Consider the following 17,781-nt stretch of genomic DNA (forward strand, 5'->3'; position numbering starts at 1 on the left):
TTCTCTATAGATAAGGTGGTTTCATCTGCCTCTGTCTTCAAGATTATCTGTGTTTGATCTTCTGTACTTTGACAACTTTTAAAAAAGATTTTTTTTATTTATTTATTCATTCATTCATTCATTCATTCATTTAGAGAGAAGGGAAGGTAATGAGAGGGAGAGAAACATCAATTTGTGGTTGCCTCTCGTGTACCCCCTATGGTGGCGGGGGGCTGGCCCTCAACCCAGGCATGTGCCTTGACTGGTAATCAACAGGTGACCCTTTGGTGTGCAGGCCAACACTCAATCCACTGAGCCACGCTGGCCAGGAATATGATATGCCTAATTGAAGTTTTGGGGGCACATACTGTCCTTGGTGTTCTCTGAAATTTCTGGATCTGTGACTTGAAATCTGACATTAATTTGGGGAAATTCCCAGTCATTATTGCTTCAGATATCTCCTCTGTTCCTTTTATTCTTTCTTCTTTTGGTGTTCTGATTATGTATGTGTTATACTTTCGGTAGTTGTCTCATAGTCCTCAAGTATGTTATCTTCTGGGGGGGGGTTTCCCCTTAGTCATTTTCCTCATTGGTTTTCATGTCTATTGACCATCTGTATGTCCTCTTTGGAAAAGCATCTATTCAGATCCTTTGCCCATTTTTAATGGAATTATTTTTTGGTGTTGAGTTTTACAGGTTCTTTAAAAATTTTGGATGGTAACCCCTTATCAGATATATCATTGGCAAATATGTTCTTCCATTCAGTGGACTGTCTTTTCATTTTGTTAATGGTTTCCTTTGCTGTGCAAAATCTTCTTGATTTGATGTCGTCTCATTTGTTTATTTTTCCTTTTGCTTCCCTTACCCAAGGAGTTATATCAGAAAAAATATTCCTATAAGAAATGTCCAAGATTTTACTCCCTATGTTTTCTGCTAGGATTTTATGGTCTTCAGTCTCACATTTAAGTCTTAATCCATCTGTGTTTATTCTTGTGTGGTGTAAGGTAGTATAGTCTCTTTTTTTTTTTTTGCATCTATCTGTCCAACTTTCCCAACATCATTTATTGAACAGACCATCTTGAGCCCATTACATGTTTTTGTCTCCTTTGTCAAATGTTAATTGACTATAAAGCCGTGGGTTTATTTCTGGGTTCTCTAATCTGTTCCATTGATCTCTGTGTCTGTTTTTATGCCAGTACCATGCTGTTTTCATTACTATAGCCTTGTAGTATAGTTTGATATCAGGGAGCCTGATTCCTCCAACTTTGATCTTCTTTCTCCAGATTGCTGTTGCTACTTGGAGTCTTTTGTGGTTCCATATAAATTTTGGATTTGTTCTATTTCTGTGAAATATGTCACTGGTATCTTGATAGGAACTGCATTGAATCTATAGATTGCTTTAGGCAGTATAGACATTTTAATGATGTTAATTCTTCCTATCCATGAACACAGTACATACTTCCACTTATTTGTATCTTCCTCAATTTCTTTCTTCAGTGTCTTATAATTTTCTGAATACAGGTCTTTTACACTCTTGGTTAAATTTATTCCTAGGTATTTTATTCTTTTTGAAGCAATTATAAATGGGATTATTTTCTTAGTTTTCCTTTCTGATTGGTCACTACTTGCATATAAAAATGCAACTGATTTCTGGATATTTATATTGCATCCTTCTACTTTACTAAACTCATTTATCAGTTCTAGCTAGTAGTTTTTTGGTGGAATCTTTAGGGTTCTCTATACACAGTATCATGTCATCCACAAATGTCCGTTTCACTTTTTCCTTTCCAATTTGGATGCCTTTTATTTCTTCTTCTTGTCTGATTGCTATGGCTTGGACTTCTAGTAGTATGTTAAATAACAGTGGTGAAAGTGGACACCCATGTCTTGTTCCCAATCTTAAGGGGAACTTCTGATGGTACAGCTTAAGAAAAACAGAATGCCTTGGCCTATTTCCAAATGGTTACTTCCCCCTCCCCTATAGAAATCACCAGGGGATTTTTTCTCTAATACTCACTGTGAAGACATGGAGGCAAAACCATGAAAGTGTGGCATTCCCCTATTACTGGGTACCCTAGAGTTTTTAACTAATTACACTTTAGATTTTCCTACCTAGTATTGCTTCTCTTAGAGGTTTGCACTCCTGGGTTTCTGCTAGGGTAAGCTGTCATTCTCTGTATTCACCTGTCTCTCCAACTTGTGTGTGTGAGCGGGGGAGGGAGCGGTTTGCTTTGTGACTTACTTCTCTGACATACCTAAAAAGATTTGTTGATTTTTCAGTTTGTTCAGTTTTCTACTTGTTATTAGAACAAAATGATAATTTCTAAAAGCTCCTTAGATTGTGAACTGAAAATCACAAAAGAAAATCTCCATTTTCAATCTTTACTAATTGAGAAAGTGATAACAATGTTATAGTATTGAGATGAAAAATGCAAATCTGAATTTGTCTCAATGGCATACAAATTGCCTCAAATATGATTAATCATAGTGTTTAGTCTCTATGTAATGCTAAAATGCAAGTTATTAAATAGTACACTTCATTCTTTCTGAAGCAATTAAAACATGTGGACAATCAAATATTGTAGAAATCATTATTACAAACTAATATATTTCCTAAATAAACACCTAAATATTGAATTTCCATTAAGGACTTAAAAAAATCAATCAGGGAATACTGCAATTCACTGGTTACCCTTAGTGCTCAATTAATTTGTAGAAAAATAAAGCCTGTTTCTTAATTCCTAAAATAGCATTATAACCCCATCTAAACTAATTTAAATTTTAAGATTCTTCCTCTGGAGAAAAAAATTAGTAGAAAACAAAAACCTGCACATGAAATTTGATATTTGGGTGGCAAATTCCCAACATTTGCTAGAATAATGGAATTAACCTGTATCAAACTTAATTTCCTTAGGACATCTTTATCCACTATAGAGTGCTATCTGTTCTTATAGCAAGAAATAGTTAAAATTTTTTCAATATCACACTGTAAAACAGCTCATTACTTTTTTATATTACTAACTTAAATTTTATTCAACTGGGTTTTATCATATTAACCAAAAGCATGCTGCTTAAATAAGATGAACATATCTAATTCACCTGAAGGAATTTCAAGCATGTTGTAAAAAAAAGCCTCCAAACATAGCAAAAATGAAAGAATGGCCAAACCCAAGGGAATATATTAGTATTATTTCACTTCACACATATGTAAATTTTATTTTATTATTTCCTCATTTGCAATGCATTGGGTACAACAGACATTTCTGAGCCTTTTATACAGTGAATAGATGGTATACCATTACAAAATTAGGAGCTAGGGTAACATCCTAAGGAATTATTAATAATCTTGTTCTTCATTCATAGCTACAGACTTGAATAATTCTCATATATATATAATTCTTATATATATACCATTCCATATATATATATAAAATGAGGAATTAGAGTGAGATACTTGTAGAAGAGAGATGATTTGGGAATGGTAAAAAAAGAATTGGGAAATGTGACCTCAGGAACAAGTGAAATATATAAAAACTCCTAGAAAAAAGATTAATCAGCCCCAAAGGGTTGTCAAATAAGAATAAAGATGGATGCTTATGAAATATAGAAAAAATGCTTTAAAAATCCATACTTAATCTGCTAAATATAAAATATAATCCTGAAATCCCAAAACAAAGTCAACATCTAAGTATTAAATCTGAGACTTAGTATTTGAAATAATTTCTAGCTAAAGCAATAACCAACAAAATTAATCCAATTATGTCAGTTCACAAGATATAGATGAAAACATCAAAAGCAAAAACCAAAAAATTAAGAATTAGTCACACTGGGTGGTTACATATGTAAACATAAACTATTCACATAAGAATGGCTATGTAAAAAAGACAAGAGTACCTAGCAAATACAGCAGAGAATGTAGACCTGCTCCAAAAAGAGTCATGATGTTTAGAAAGTCAGTGTATCATCTCTAGAACTGGAATAATGTCTCAGTGGAATCTTTTGAGAAAATGATACACCATCAATAAATAATACAGTGTTTTCTGGATCCAAAGAGAAAAGAGCTTCCTAATTTTTAAAAAGAGAAAATTTTGATTTATTAACAAAGTTATTTCAATATGAATTGTGAAAAATGGCTTACCTTCATTCCCCGAGAACATACAAAACTCATGAAACCACATATTTCCAGAGGAAGATAGTATTGTTTGAATCCGGGTCACTGAAATTATCACCTGTTCAAATGAGAGAAAAGAAAGGGGTAATATCACTTATCAACAATTATACATTTTCTTTGTTGATATATCTCATATAAAACCTTGTAAGACTGTTCAAATGAGATACTTGTCTCTAGATTTAAGTTCTCTAGGGATAGCTCTTTTGAAACAAAGACCAGACAAATAATTAACTCAAATAATTTGAAAATTCTTGATCACTCAGTGTCTACAGGGGTGTTTTTAAAATTATTTTAAAACTTTCCATACTATGCACTATTATAACCTCCCTTAAATTTTTTTCCCTAAAAAATCCTGGCTGGTGTAGCTCAGTGGATTAAGCACGGGCCTGTGAACCAAAGGGTTGCTGTTTTGAATACCAGTCAGGGCAACACATGCCTGGGTTTTGGGCCAGGTCCCCAGTAGGGGGTGTGTAAAAAGCAACCACACATTGATGTTTTTCTCCCTCTCTTCCTCTCTCCCTTGCCCTCTCTCTAAAAATAAATAAACAAAATCTTTTTTAAAAATTGCCCTAATAAAGAATATTAAAGTTCAGAAAAAGAGAGGGTGCAGCAGGACAGGGGAGAGGACAAGACCATCCAAACAGCTTTAAGGTTTCTTTGGACATTCAAGGACAAAAAGCATGTCCCACACCAGATCATATTTACAGTTCCTCATCTAGAATTCAACTATCATACAACTGCAGTAATCAGCCAAACTTAGTAAATTAAAATAACAGTAATTTTGACAGATTACCTTCTATAAATATTCAAATATGGACATTTGTGTGCATGCAAGGGTCTCTCTACATGCCAGGCAAAATGCTTTCGTTTTTTTCACCCTCTGTTCCATAGGAATTCCCTGAATTGTTAACTTCCACTTTAACTCTTTCACCTTATCTGATAAAAGACCAATCATTTCTCTATTTATAGCTGAATTATTATTCACTGCCTGAATTAAAAAATTAAGGATAACATTCATATAAAGAATCAACAGACAAAAATAAAGTACCTAGGATCTTTGAAAATCTATCTGTAAAGACAAAAGGAAAGGCCCAATAAAGGTGGAAGAAGGGGACAGAGACAGGATCTTGAAGGATGGCATCTCAAAAAGAGACCAACTTTTTATTTATGCAATCAGGTATGCCTTGAGTTACAGTAAAATCCAAATGCAAAGAACAATTAACAGCTTCATACATTTGGGCTGCATTCAAAGTTCCATTAAAATAGACTACCACCCTGGCTGGTGTGGCTCAGAGGACTGAGCACTGGCCTGTGAACCAAAAGGTCATAGAAGCAAAAGGTTCAATTCCCAGTCTGGGCACGTGCCTGGGTTGCTGGCAAGATCCCCAGTTGAGAGCATGAGAGAGGCAACCAATGTTTCTCTCGCAGATGTTTCCTCTCTTTCTCCTTCTCTCTCCCTTCCCCTCTCTCTAAAAATAAATAAATAAAATCTTTTTTTAAAAAAAAAGATAGACTACCATTTATTTGGCTCAAGGCAAGACTCTATACTTTCAATAACAAGTTTAAATATATGAAAGTGTCAAAAGTGGGGAATACATTTATAGTTGACACTTACATAACATGGGTTTAAACTACATTGCTCCACATATATGCAGAGTTTATTCAATAAATACTGTAAGTGTATTTTCTCTTCCTATGATTTTGTTAATAACAGTTTCTTTTCTCAAGCTTGTTGACTGTAAGAATGTAATATATAATATATATAACATAAAATCTGTGTTAATCTATGGTTTATGCTGTCAGTACAGCTACCAGTCAACAGTAGTTAAGGTTTTGGGAAGTCAAAGTTTTATGCAGATTTCTGACATTGTCCAAAGGTCAACTGTAATACAAAATTCAAACCAAGTGCAATAACTTCTTAACTACTGTTGACTGGTAGCCTTACTGACAGCATAAACAGTAGATTAACACAGATTTTATGTTAATCAAGGCAAAGACATGATGCATGAATCTGCTCATGTTCTTCTAACCTATTTCCTATTGGTCAGTTTCCCTTAAACATATACACAATTATCAAAACTCAGTATCCACAATAACATCTAAATTATGGAATAAATGGGAATTTATTCAGAGGTATCTGCCCTTCGGTCCCCACCTGGAAAGAAACAACTGTTAATACCTGGCAGGCCTGCAAGAAACTCTTAACTTTATGATTGTTACTATAGGTAGTTAACTAGTTATTAATAAGAAAGAGAGCAAAGGGAATTAGCTATTGAGTTTAATAAACTGGAGAGCATAAGCCTGCTTGCTTAGCCAGAAAGCTATAGCATTTACAGATTCATTCACACACTCCAGGGGACTGCCACCAAGGAGAAAATCCTCAGAACACAGAAAATCTTCTCAGCAGTACTGTCACCCTCTGGTACCAGAGTGTTGGTGGGCGAGGGAGAAGTGCTTGACCATAGAGGCCTGTCAGTCAAACTAGGGGGTATGGACCCATCATAAGTCCATAAAAGCTTGGGAAGTTGATTTGTTATTTTGAAAAAGCTCCTGGTTATAACCCCAGGGTAACAAAGAAGCAAAGAAGCATGCTCACGTTCTCGTTCTCTCTCTCTCTCTCTCTCTCTCTCTCTCTCTCCAATCACCCTGTGTGCTCACATGTTCTCTCTCCATAATCCTGCAGCCCTAGCAAACTCTAAACACAGGCCCCAGGTGGGAGCCTGGATACAGCAGCACAGCCAGGAACACTAGGCTAAGCTAGCCAGAAGATGAAAAGACTGGATTGAACTGGTCTTGGCATGCACAGGATCTCTGGATACTTGCTCTATTTCTGGCCCTGATTTTCCATGGTGAGATGGATAGAAATGGGACATTGGGAACCCAGGAGAGGCACTCTTTTGATTTTGAATCAAGTACCCAAATATCTCATCCTTGTTTGTGGGTCCCCAAAAATGCTTTTTCTCACAACACCACAAGGACTCCACTTCCATCAGCAGCATGATCACTCACCATTCGACCACCCAAACCCAGTTCCGAAGTGTATCCAAGCCAGATGAGTGGTTCTCAAAGCAGGAAAGGGAGAAGAAAAGTCTTCTCTAGGGTCAAATAGCTTCAGCTTTCCCTAAGGGCTTATTAGAAATGCAGAATCTTTGGCCCTATCCAGGGACATATTCAATCAGAATCTACACTTTAACAAGATCCTCAGATAATTCACATGCACATTAAAATCTGAGAAGCTCTTAAAGAAGAATAATATATTAGAATGGGAGAGAAGGTATAATTTGTTTGAAGATTGGTTCCCACTACAGGCCACTGTTTGGCCACTAAGCAACCAATTTTTAACCTCTGGTTTATAGCACTTTCATTCTTGCCACATTTTTTCTTTATTTTTTAAATAAAGAATATTGAAAAACAGAAACCCCCTGAGACCTCCAAATATGTGTATCTAATGACTAAACTGCAGGTCCCAGGAAAGGCCATGACAAAGTAACCTTACAGCAAAGGTCTCATGCCCCCAAATCACATTAACTAAACTAGTTAATTTTAAAATAATAATAATTCCTCTCATTCCAAATGCTAGACACTAAGAGCATGTGGGATCTCAGTGGCTAAAAAAGAGACCCAAAGCCCATGCCTTTGTGTAAGCAGAGAGGAGAATGCTGTTAAGTGCTGGTTATTCAGTTATTGTCTCTCAGCTCCAAATTCACCCTTTAATACTCATTCAATATTTCAGCAATACTCAGTAATGCTAAAAATAGCAGTCTGGAAATGATTTTTCTTTTTGCCAGCTAGCTAGTGTTCTCATACTGCCAATAAGGGCATCAGGAGAAACTCGCTTTTTCCACCAAGCAGAGCCCTAACATATGCCCTCGTGCCAGTAGCAACAGTGGTGACAGCCACCAGTGTTTTACGGCACTTTCAGAAGTACTCCTCAGAAGTATCAGCAACGTGCAAGCAGTACCCCTCCAAAGGTTTTGAGCCCCAAATCTACTCTAAATTCTTCTTTGTTCTCCCAGCCCTATAGGTGGTTGCTTTCTGCAATTATTGGCGGTTACTCCAGTGTTCCCCTTTTGCTTTTTAAGCTCTCCAAAACCTATATAACCCATTGCCCATATTAAATTTTCTTGATATATCTAGTATGGATTATTTCCCTGTCCAGAGTCTAACTGATATGCATCATAGATGGATGGAATAAAATTCACTATGATCTTGCGCTTTGGGAAACTGTTTCTCTGAAACGTGATCATCCATGAGAAAAAAATTTACTTCTTCTCCCCTAAAATATGGGTGCAAGATGGGAAATGTATGCCAGAAATACAGCTGAGAAAGAAGGAAGACAGAACACAACCTAAGAAAGTAATATATTGAAAAAATACCATGGTAGAAAGCACATGTTAGCCTCCAAACACATAAAGAAAAGGCCAAGAAAAAGTCTGAAATAAGTTTCTCCTTTAAATAATAAAAAAAAAAAATCAGAGTTTGAGAAGTAGAAGGAACTGTATTCTCCTGCCACTGTCATTGTTTAGTATGTGAAAGCAGTTTTTTACTGAGTTTGAGTTATTATACTTTTAGGAAACTGTTGAGAAATTAGGGAGAACCCAAAGATCTCAAAAACAAAAGCAAGAGAGAACAGAATACCTGAAGTTCAATGAATCAAATGTTTTAGTCCAATCAAGTGAAAAGACAATGTCAAACCAACAAAATAACTGCCTCCCAGTTTAAGAGTTCTGACCAACCATGCTTCATCATCCCTATAGATATTTAAAATGATGGAAGATAAAGTAAATAAAAATACAAAATGGAGCTTCTTAGCTTAGTGACTCTCCTCAAAATCACTAAAGCAATAGCTCTACATGCTGTTTATACATAATGACCTAGGATATTTTTTACAAAAATAATGATGATGTTCATGATGATGATGCTCAGAACACTAATGTCAGAGACCTAGTTTAGTTGGTCTGAGATGAAGCCTAGGCATATTTCTTTAGAAAAACAAAAACAAAAAATACCCAAGTGTTTATACTGTACTGACCAAAGGACTGAGAACCACTTAATGGAATATTTCATAACTTTACTACTCAAGGTATGGTCTAAGGACTACCTACATCCAGATTACCTAGAGAGATTTAGAAGGCAGCATCTCAGGCCTATTCCACAACCTCTGATTAAGACTCCACATGTTAACAAGATCCCCAAGTATTCTGTATGCACATTAAAGTTTAAAAACATTGTTTTATTACAATTGGAAAAGGCTGAATCTGTGTGTGAGTCCAAATTCCAGCCTAAAAATAACTTTCTAAATTGAAATTTTTCTAAATTTTTAATTATCTTTTTTTTACTTTTAGAGTCTATTAGACCTTACTGAGAATACTGTTTTGGTGAGTGAATAACTAATATTTAATAATAACTATTATTTATTCAATATGTAGTATTTGCATAAACTGTTCTCTAGAAAATTATTTATAATTTTCAACACATGTCTGTAAAGTAGATAATGTTATGATCCCTTGTTACACATAAGAAAACTGAAGTAAAAGTTACATTAAAAAAATAATAACTTGTTCCACACACAACTAGTAAGTGGCAAAGTTAAAAATTGAACCTATATAGTCTTGTTTAAGAGCTTATACTCTTAACCACAAAATAATACTATCTTTATCAATACGGTCCCAAAACATTCTAAATCATTCCAGAGTAAAGTATAATTATTGGTAATAAAAATGATATAAGAGTAAAGGAAAAAAATCAGTCTGCTATTCTCCCGTTTAAGAAAAATAAACAGAGTTCTAAAAATTATATAATTACATCAACACTATTATGAATCTGTGGCCCACACTCAAAACAGGAACATGAGGAAGAAGATAGTAACTAAGGAGATTATGCTAACATTGTCAGTGTTTTGGGGTAAGTGATAAAGATACCAATTCTACACATGAGACTATCCTATGGAAGAAAAAAATTTTAGTAATAACCACTCTGTTATCTACATGTAGAAATAATTGAAACCCCATGTTAGTAGATAGATAGTCTCCTCAATTATTCCTTAATTTACCCCTACAACTGCTCCTACTGCCGCCACACCCCTGTAGAAAAGTAAATACGTAAGGCTATGATTACTTCTCACAGTGAAACAGACACGACATAAATTTAGTCTGGTTTTACTCCTCTTCTGTATCCCACTGCTCCCAATTTCTAAAAAAGTTCAATCACCTGGCTGGTGCAGCCCAGTGGATTGTGCACGGGCTATGAACCAAAGGGTCACGGTTTGATTCCCAGTCAGGGCATATGCCCGGGTTGTGGGCCGGGTCCCCAGTGGGGGCCATGTGAGAGGCAATCACACATTCATGTTTCTCTCCCTCTCTTTCTCCTTCCCTTCCCCTCTCTCTAAAAATTAAAAAAATAATAATAAATAAATAAGTTCAATCAGCTTCCTTCATTATAGAAACAAAAATTCCAGCCCCAGTAAGACTCACATGTTACTTCTAAAAACGTGAAAGACAACTTTTAAAGGAGTGGTCAGACAGAGGCTATCAGCAAAAGGCCTATTAGAAAGTTTAATAATTCATGTGAATTCTAAATAGCATGATAGAATAGCCAAAGTTCCCAGAAATAAACAATATTATTGTATTGGCAAATAGAATGAGCTTAAAATACGCAAAATTACACCCTGTAAGTATTTGAAGCAGAACAATAATTTCTAAAATGTTTAGCTTCATTCAGTCCAAGCATGCTTCTAAAAAAGCATACAATACTATTTTCATTCACAATGACAAAGCCCTGATGACCTGGTTTCTCAGAATGAACAGATATTAAAAATACAGTTCCTTAACTAATAAGAGTTTTAAAGAGGATGCTGGAGACAGAAGGATTTGGAACTAAAAATACCAATGTGATGACTCATTGAAATGTAGTCTTCAGAACCTCTAAGTTTAAAATCACAACTTGAGCAATTCATTGGTCCCTTTGAATGAAGTTTTATGTAAAAAATTTTTTAAAGTAAAAGTAAACTTTTACTTTTAAAAGTAAAAGGTCCATATGAAGAAGCACTGTAGGTTTGTACCAGCATTTCCCAAACAGTGGAGTATAACTTTCCAGGAAGCCAACATAGACAAAACCCAAAAGAAGAAGTTCTTAGGAGGCAAATAAACTTGTCAAAAACACAAAAGCTGAGCATTCCTGGTATGACTCTTTCATTAATTAGTAATTAGTATGACTAACAAAATGACCCATATCAAAAATTCTTACAAATTTCCATCGGGTTTTAATTATTCATATTGGTTATGCAAATTATTTTTAGTTAATTTTCTCTTATAGTTAGCACCAGAAAAACCAATCTCTTCACCTCTCATTTACCTTCATAATGGCATGTCCTCAATCTCCTTTCCTTTCCTACCCTATTCAAAGTAATTATTTAAATAATAAAGTAAAATATAATATATTTATGATAAATAAAAATACATATCAAGTGATTATTTACTAAATATTGGTTGAATGCATAAATACCACCACCCCTAGTACCCTCACAACATAGAAAAATCACTTATATACATCATGTATAAAAATTTAAATGAAAAAAACTTACCACCTCCATCACCAATACTATAGAAAGGTTTTATATCAGAGAAAACATAACTATTTAGAAATCAATACAATTATTTCTTCACAATAAAAAAGAATAAATTTGAAAGATGATTCTCAAACTTCAGAACAAGTAGGAATTATACTAAGCTAGTAAATTTTGCAAAATATGAGCTCCATGACCAGAGATTCTAATTCACAAAATCTGAGTTCCTGAGGATGAACTCCAAACTCTACATCTTTTTCTTTCTTTTTTAAAATATATTTTATTGATTATGCCATTAGTTGTTCTGTTCCCCCACTTCATTCCCCTCCACCTGCACACCCCCTTCCCAACCATTCTCCCCCCCTTAGTTTATAACCACGTGTCTCAAGTTCTTTAGATTCTATATTTCCCACACTATTCTTGCCCTCCCCCATATCTGTTTTCTACCTACTGTCTATGCTATTTTCTCTGTCTTCTCCCCTTTTCTCCTCCTCCCACTCCCCTGTTGCTAACCCTCCATGTGTTCTTCATTTCTATGGTTCCACTCCTGATCTAGCTGTCCTCTTGGTTTGCTTTTGTTTTAGGTGTGGTTGTTAATAACTGTGAGTTTGCTGTCCTTTCACTGTTCATATTTTTCATCTTCTTTTTCTTATATAAGTCCCTTTAGCATTTCATATAATAAGGGCTTGGTGATGATGAACTCCTTGAACTTGACCTTATCTGAGAAGCACTTTATCTGTCCTTCCATTCTAAATGAAAGTTTTGCTGGATAAAGCAATCTTGGCTGTAGGTCTTTGGATTTCATGACTTGGAATACTTCTTTCCAGCCCCTTCTTGCCTGTAACATCTCTTTTGAGAAATCCGCTGACAGTCTGATGGGTACTCCTTTGTAGGTGACTGTCCCCTTATCCCTTGCTGCTTCTAGGATTCTCTCCTTCATTTTAGTCTTGGCTAATGTAATTATGATGTGCCTTGGTGTGTTCCTTCTTGGGTCCAACTTCTTTGGCACTCTCTGAGCTTCCTGGATTTCCTGGAAGTCTATTTCCTTTGCCAGACTGGGGAAGTTCTCCTTTATTATTTGTTCAAATAAGTTTTCCACTCGTGGCTGTTTCTTTCCCACTTCTGGTATCCCTATAATTCGGATGTTGGAACGTTTAAAGATGTCCTGGAAGTTCCTAAGCCTCTTCTCATTTTTTTGAATTCTCATTTCTTCATTCTTTTCTGGTTGGATATTTTGTTCTTCCTTCTGGTCCATTCCATTGATTTGAGTCCCAGTTTCCTTTCCATCACTATTGGTTTCCTGTGCACTTCCCTTCATTTCAATTAGTTTAGCCTTCATATGTTCCTCTAATTTGTGACTATAATCAACCAGTTCTGTGAGCATCCTGATCACCAGTGTCTTGAATTGTGCATCTGAGAGGTTCGCTATTTCTGGGTCGCTTAGAGTTATTGGCTCTGGGGCTTTGAGTTCTTCTTGAGCCATATTTTGGACTGTTGGTGCCTATTACGTATGAGGAGCGGAGCCCTAGATGTTCACCAGGGCGGGGCAACTCAGTTGCTGGGTTGTGATGCTGTATGTGGGGGCAGGGTCAAAGGAAATCAATGGTGGTCCCCTCTGCCTCCTCCTGCCACCGGGGCTCACAGTCTGTCTCACTGCTCACTACTTTGCTGGTTTATCTGCGCGCACGAATGTGCAACAGGGTTCAGCCTACCCCGCACCCTCACTGGGTCCGCAATGCTACCCTGGCTGCCTGCATGCCTGGGTCGAGGATCCTTCCTGCCCGACCCTGCTCCACTGCTGGCTCCACCTCTCTTACCAGTCCTGGTTAAATGGTTCATTGTTGTCGAACTTCCATATAGTTCAGTTTTCTGTTCTTTGTCTGCATCTTTGTTTACTAAACCTTTGTTGTATTCAAACTTGGTTGTGGGAGAAGGCACAGTGTTTCCACCTATGCCTCCATCTTGGCAGAAGTCCCCAAACTCTACATCTTAACAAGCTTCCAAAGTGATTAGCATGAAGATTATCCTTGAACTACAATTTAATATACCCATATATTTCACCTTCAAAGCACTGTCAACTTTCCAGTAAGACCTTCACTTACTGGAAAGGACTTTGCAGTCCTATCTTCATGTTAACAACCTCAACTTCTGATTAAACTACATGCTTGACACTAACAGAAAAAAATGATAACAACCAGTTACTGGACATATATTATTATGGGCCATACATTCTACATAATCTATAATATACTCAAGAATGAAATAATATACTGCAAATAAAGTACATAACACAATGTCTGGCTTAAATAAATAAATGTTCACTAGAAGTACCTATTAGCTGAAAACTGGCATGCACACAAAAACCTGTACATGAGTGTTTATTCATAACTCCCCCCAAAACGGAAACAACCAACATGTTCTTCAGCAGGTGAAAAAATAGGTGAACTCTGGTACACCAAGGCAATGGAATATTATTCAGTACTAAAAACGAATGGATTATTGAGCCATGAAAAGACATGGAGGAACCTTAAAGTCAAAGGAGCCAGTCTGAAAAGACTACATTCTATATGATTCCTACTGAAGAGAAAAAAGTATGGAGAGAGTGAAAAGATCAGGGGTTGTCCAGGGCTGGAAGCTGTGGGCTGTGGAGGAATGATGCATAGACACAGACAATTTTTAGGTTAGTGAAAATACTTTGTGTGGTATTGTAATGATGGATAGATGTTATTATATATTGGTTCCAACCCACAGAATGTACATGACAAAGAGTGAACCCAAAGGTAAACCAAGGACTTTAAGTGATTATGATATGTCAGTGTAGGTTCATCGACTATTAACAAATGTTCCACTCTGGTGAGAGATATTTATAATGTTGAAGGCTATGCATGTGTGGGGACAGGCATTACACAGGGAAACCCCCCCAAAACAGAATTTATTTATTTAAAAAACTGTAGTTATTCTTACATGTTTAAACTTCAGTCACCTTCAAACTACTCTTCCACTAGATACAATAAACCTATTGAGACCTTTTTTCCACTGCACAAAGCAGTTTTTGAATCCATGATTTTGATGTCTTTTAGTGCTTCTGCCATTTTTTGTTTTGCCTCTTCCACCTTGGCAAAACATTTCCCTTCAAGGACTTTTTTTATCCTCAAAAGGGGAGGGGCGGGGGAAACTTCTCGGGGCAAGATCGGATGAATAGGGAGGGTGGGGCACAATGGTCTTGCCGGTTTTTTTGTTTGTTTGGTTTTTTTCTTTTTTGCTCAAAAACTGCAGAACAGCCAGTGTGGTGTGAGCAGGTATATTCATAAATGGCCCATCATGAAATGTAAAAACATGTTGAAAGAGTATATTTCAAAAATATTTCACAGAAGCCAAATGTAGCCTCTTACAACAATGCCAGCTAGTAGTACACTGACAAAGATGAGTTCCTAGAACAACCACCTAGTCAGAGAAGCCTATACTAGAAGGGGCCCGCCCTCCAGTAGACAATTCTAGTTTTGGGGTCCCCCCTCAGTATATGAAACCTCTTCTAAAGAGGTACCACCTTCGCAGTTTTACTGTGAACATGAAACCAATCTAAAAAACTAAAATCTTTACTATAGAAAAAAAACAGTAAGCTTAAATTATTCCTAATAATAGACTTATTATTTTGTGTGGGTCCTCACATGACCCTATTGAGGTTGTTATTATTTCAAAGTTGCAGTTAAGGAAATTAAGGTTTACTAACTTGCTGGAGCATAGTTAAGGAACAGAGACACAGGGTTCAAGATAATGCATGTTAACTCCAAAGGCTGACCTCTTTAACCTAGGCTAACTTTCTGAAGCAGCATGGCAACAACAGTAGGCACAAAACCATTCCGCAGTTATAATCACCCTTTATAAGAATTTTCCTGAGTCATCCCCAGGTCAATCATGTGTTAAACAACACATTCTCACAAATGTGTTTAATCTCTAGTCTCCTAAATGACTAGAAATTAAAGGCATAGGACTATGATGAGTGGCCAATCACAGATAAATATAATAGCCAATATTAAACATCAATGAAGAAACTACTTGGTGTTAGGAAATATTCTAATAGATAGAATATTTGATATTTAAAGACTAATGTTTTCAGAGCACTCTAGAATTAGTAATAACTCCATGACAAAGGTCAATAGGACCATTAACCTTCCAGCAGAAAACATAAACAAACAAGTTAATGGAATCTAGTCTAACGTCATTCAACGTTAGTTGTTTAATTCAAAGATATTACAAAATCAGTCTTGTGACTTTCCACATCTAAGAACTGTGATCCTTAGTTAACAGTCTAAGAAGCCACAGGACAATCAAATTCAAAATAACTAAGAGACTTCTATATTTCAGCCACACAAAATATGAACATAATAAATATGAAATTCAAAGTTCTCTAACATGATGTTTCCTACCAAATTTTGTAAAATCTGATTATGTTCCTAATGGCTGTTTTGTGAATAAATCATTTGGTTTTTTTAAAAGACTCTATAAGTTCCCAGGTCATATTTTTCATCTCATCTCAAGTTCCTACTAAGTGGCTATTATTTTCTTTCTTCCAAGTAAATTTCTAGTTTGCCTGTTGCCACCTCCCACCCCCCAAATGGTAAGCACTGGTCTCCACAAACCTCTCTTACCCCCACTTGAACCAAGAACATATTCAAAACAAATAAAACTCAATTGGTCATGGCAAAAAGACTATATTCACATACTGGTAACATCAGCATATCACTAAAACTACAAATTCAGATAATTGATATTACTAATGAAAAAAGCACATTCTATTCTGTTAAATTGTACAGAGCAGAACTCACATTTTAACCTGATATCAACAAGTTAATTTAAGTCCCACGACCATTCAAGTTTGGTTTTATAAATCTTACGTTTCACAGATAACTCTCTAAGAAGATTTTTAATTACTTGCATTAAAATGAGGCTCTTAGACAAATAAAATGACATAAAATATATAACAATATACAAATATAACTCAGCAAGAGCTCCCATTTAATATATTCATGCTATCCTCAAAGGAAATAACGTCTCCAATGCCTGTCCCATACAAACCAGAGAGGCTGAGTCAGCGCAGTGCCACTGCCCAAGAAACCCCAGCACAGCAGCAGCAGCAAGGCAGAGTGGGGATAGGAGAATACTTCCTTCTGCTGGAGATCTGTTCATTAAATAGGTATTAGTAGGTACCTGCATCACCTAAATTTTTACAAAGAATGCATATTATACTTTTACAGTCAGGAAAGATTTATAGTCATTTTTTAACGTGATAAGTTTGTTTTTTGTTTTTGAGGAAACAAGAAGATTTTAGAAATCCCTGCCTGAGAAATGTAACCTGAAATATATTAAATTCCACAAAAAGTAAGGGTTCCAGTCAAAGGCACAGAATCCCTGAACCAATGAACACCATGTTTAAAAAGTTAAAAACTGTGTGCTTCTCCAAAGCTCTGTCTACAGAAAAAGCACTACCCCTCTAACTAAATAATTAATACCCATAGTACAAACAGCAGTAAGCCTAAACATTTGATAAATTTTTCTTACCCCTTCTTACTAAATATAAAAAATATGTTCCCCTCTTTAGCAGATCCTCTGAACACAACTGAATGGTGATGACTTTTGAACCCAGACTGCTCTTCACTCATTTTTTGCTATACAGAAGGAAAATAAGCGATTTATTTGTAATCCAATCACAAATTTTTAATGAATGTATCAACAGCATCAACTTTTTATCTTCTAATGGCATATAAATTCGCTGTCCAATAAAGTAGTCAGCAGGCAAATATAGCCATTAAGCATGAGAAATATGGCTTCCTTGAACTGAGAAACAGTCTAAGTATAAAATGTACACCAATTTATTAATAAAGACTATAAAATATTTCATTGATATTTTATATTACTTGTTGAAATATTTTAATATATTAAATAATACATATTATTAAAACTAAATGCACTTGTTCTTCTTACCGTAATATAGCTATCGGAAAATGAATCATTATATGCACAGTTTATATTTTGTTTCTACTGGACAGTGCTAGTCTATAAACCACTG

At 35.7% G+C, this 17,781-nt stretch overlaps 1 protein-coding gene across 5 annotated transcripts in view; it reads right to left on the reverse strand.

Annotated features, from left to right (window-relative positions):
* FUT8 (fucosyltransferase 8) overlaps positions 1–17,781 on the reverse strand; it is a 231,573-nt gene that overhangs the window by 127,880 nt on the left and 85,912 nt on the right. For all 5 annotated transcript variants that reach the window (XM_037031173.1, XM_037031172.1, XM_037031170.1 and 2 more), the window contains one exon: positions 4,118–4,208. The gene's annotated coding sequence lies outside the window, so the exon portion shown is untranslated. The remainder of the gene's footprint in view (positions 1–4,117; positions 4,209–17,781) is intronic.

The sequence above is a fragment of the Sturnira hondurensis genome, unplaced genomic scaffold (genome assembly GCF_014824575.4).
Source record: "Sturnira hondurensis isolate 20B ecotype Veracruz unplaced genomic scaffold, ASM1482457v3 Scaffold0021143, whole genome shotgun sequence".
NCBI lineage: Eukaryota > Metazoa > Chordata > Mammalia > Chiroptera > Phyllostomidae > Sturnira > Sturnira hondurensis.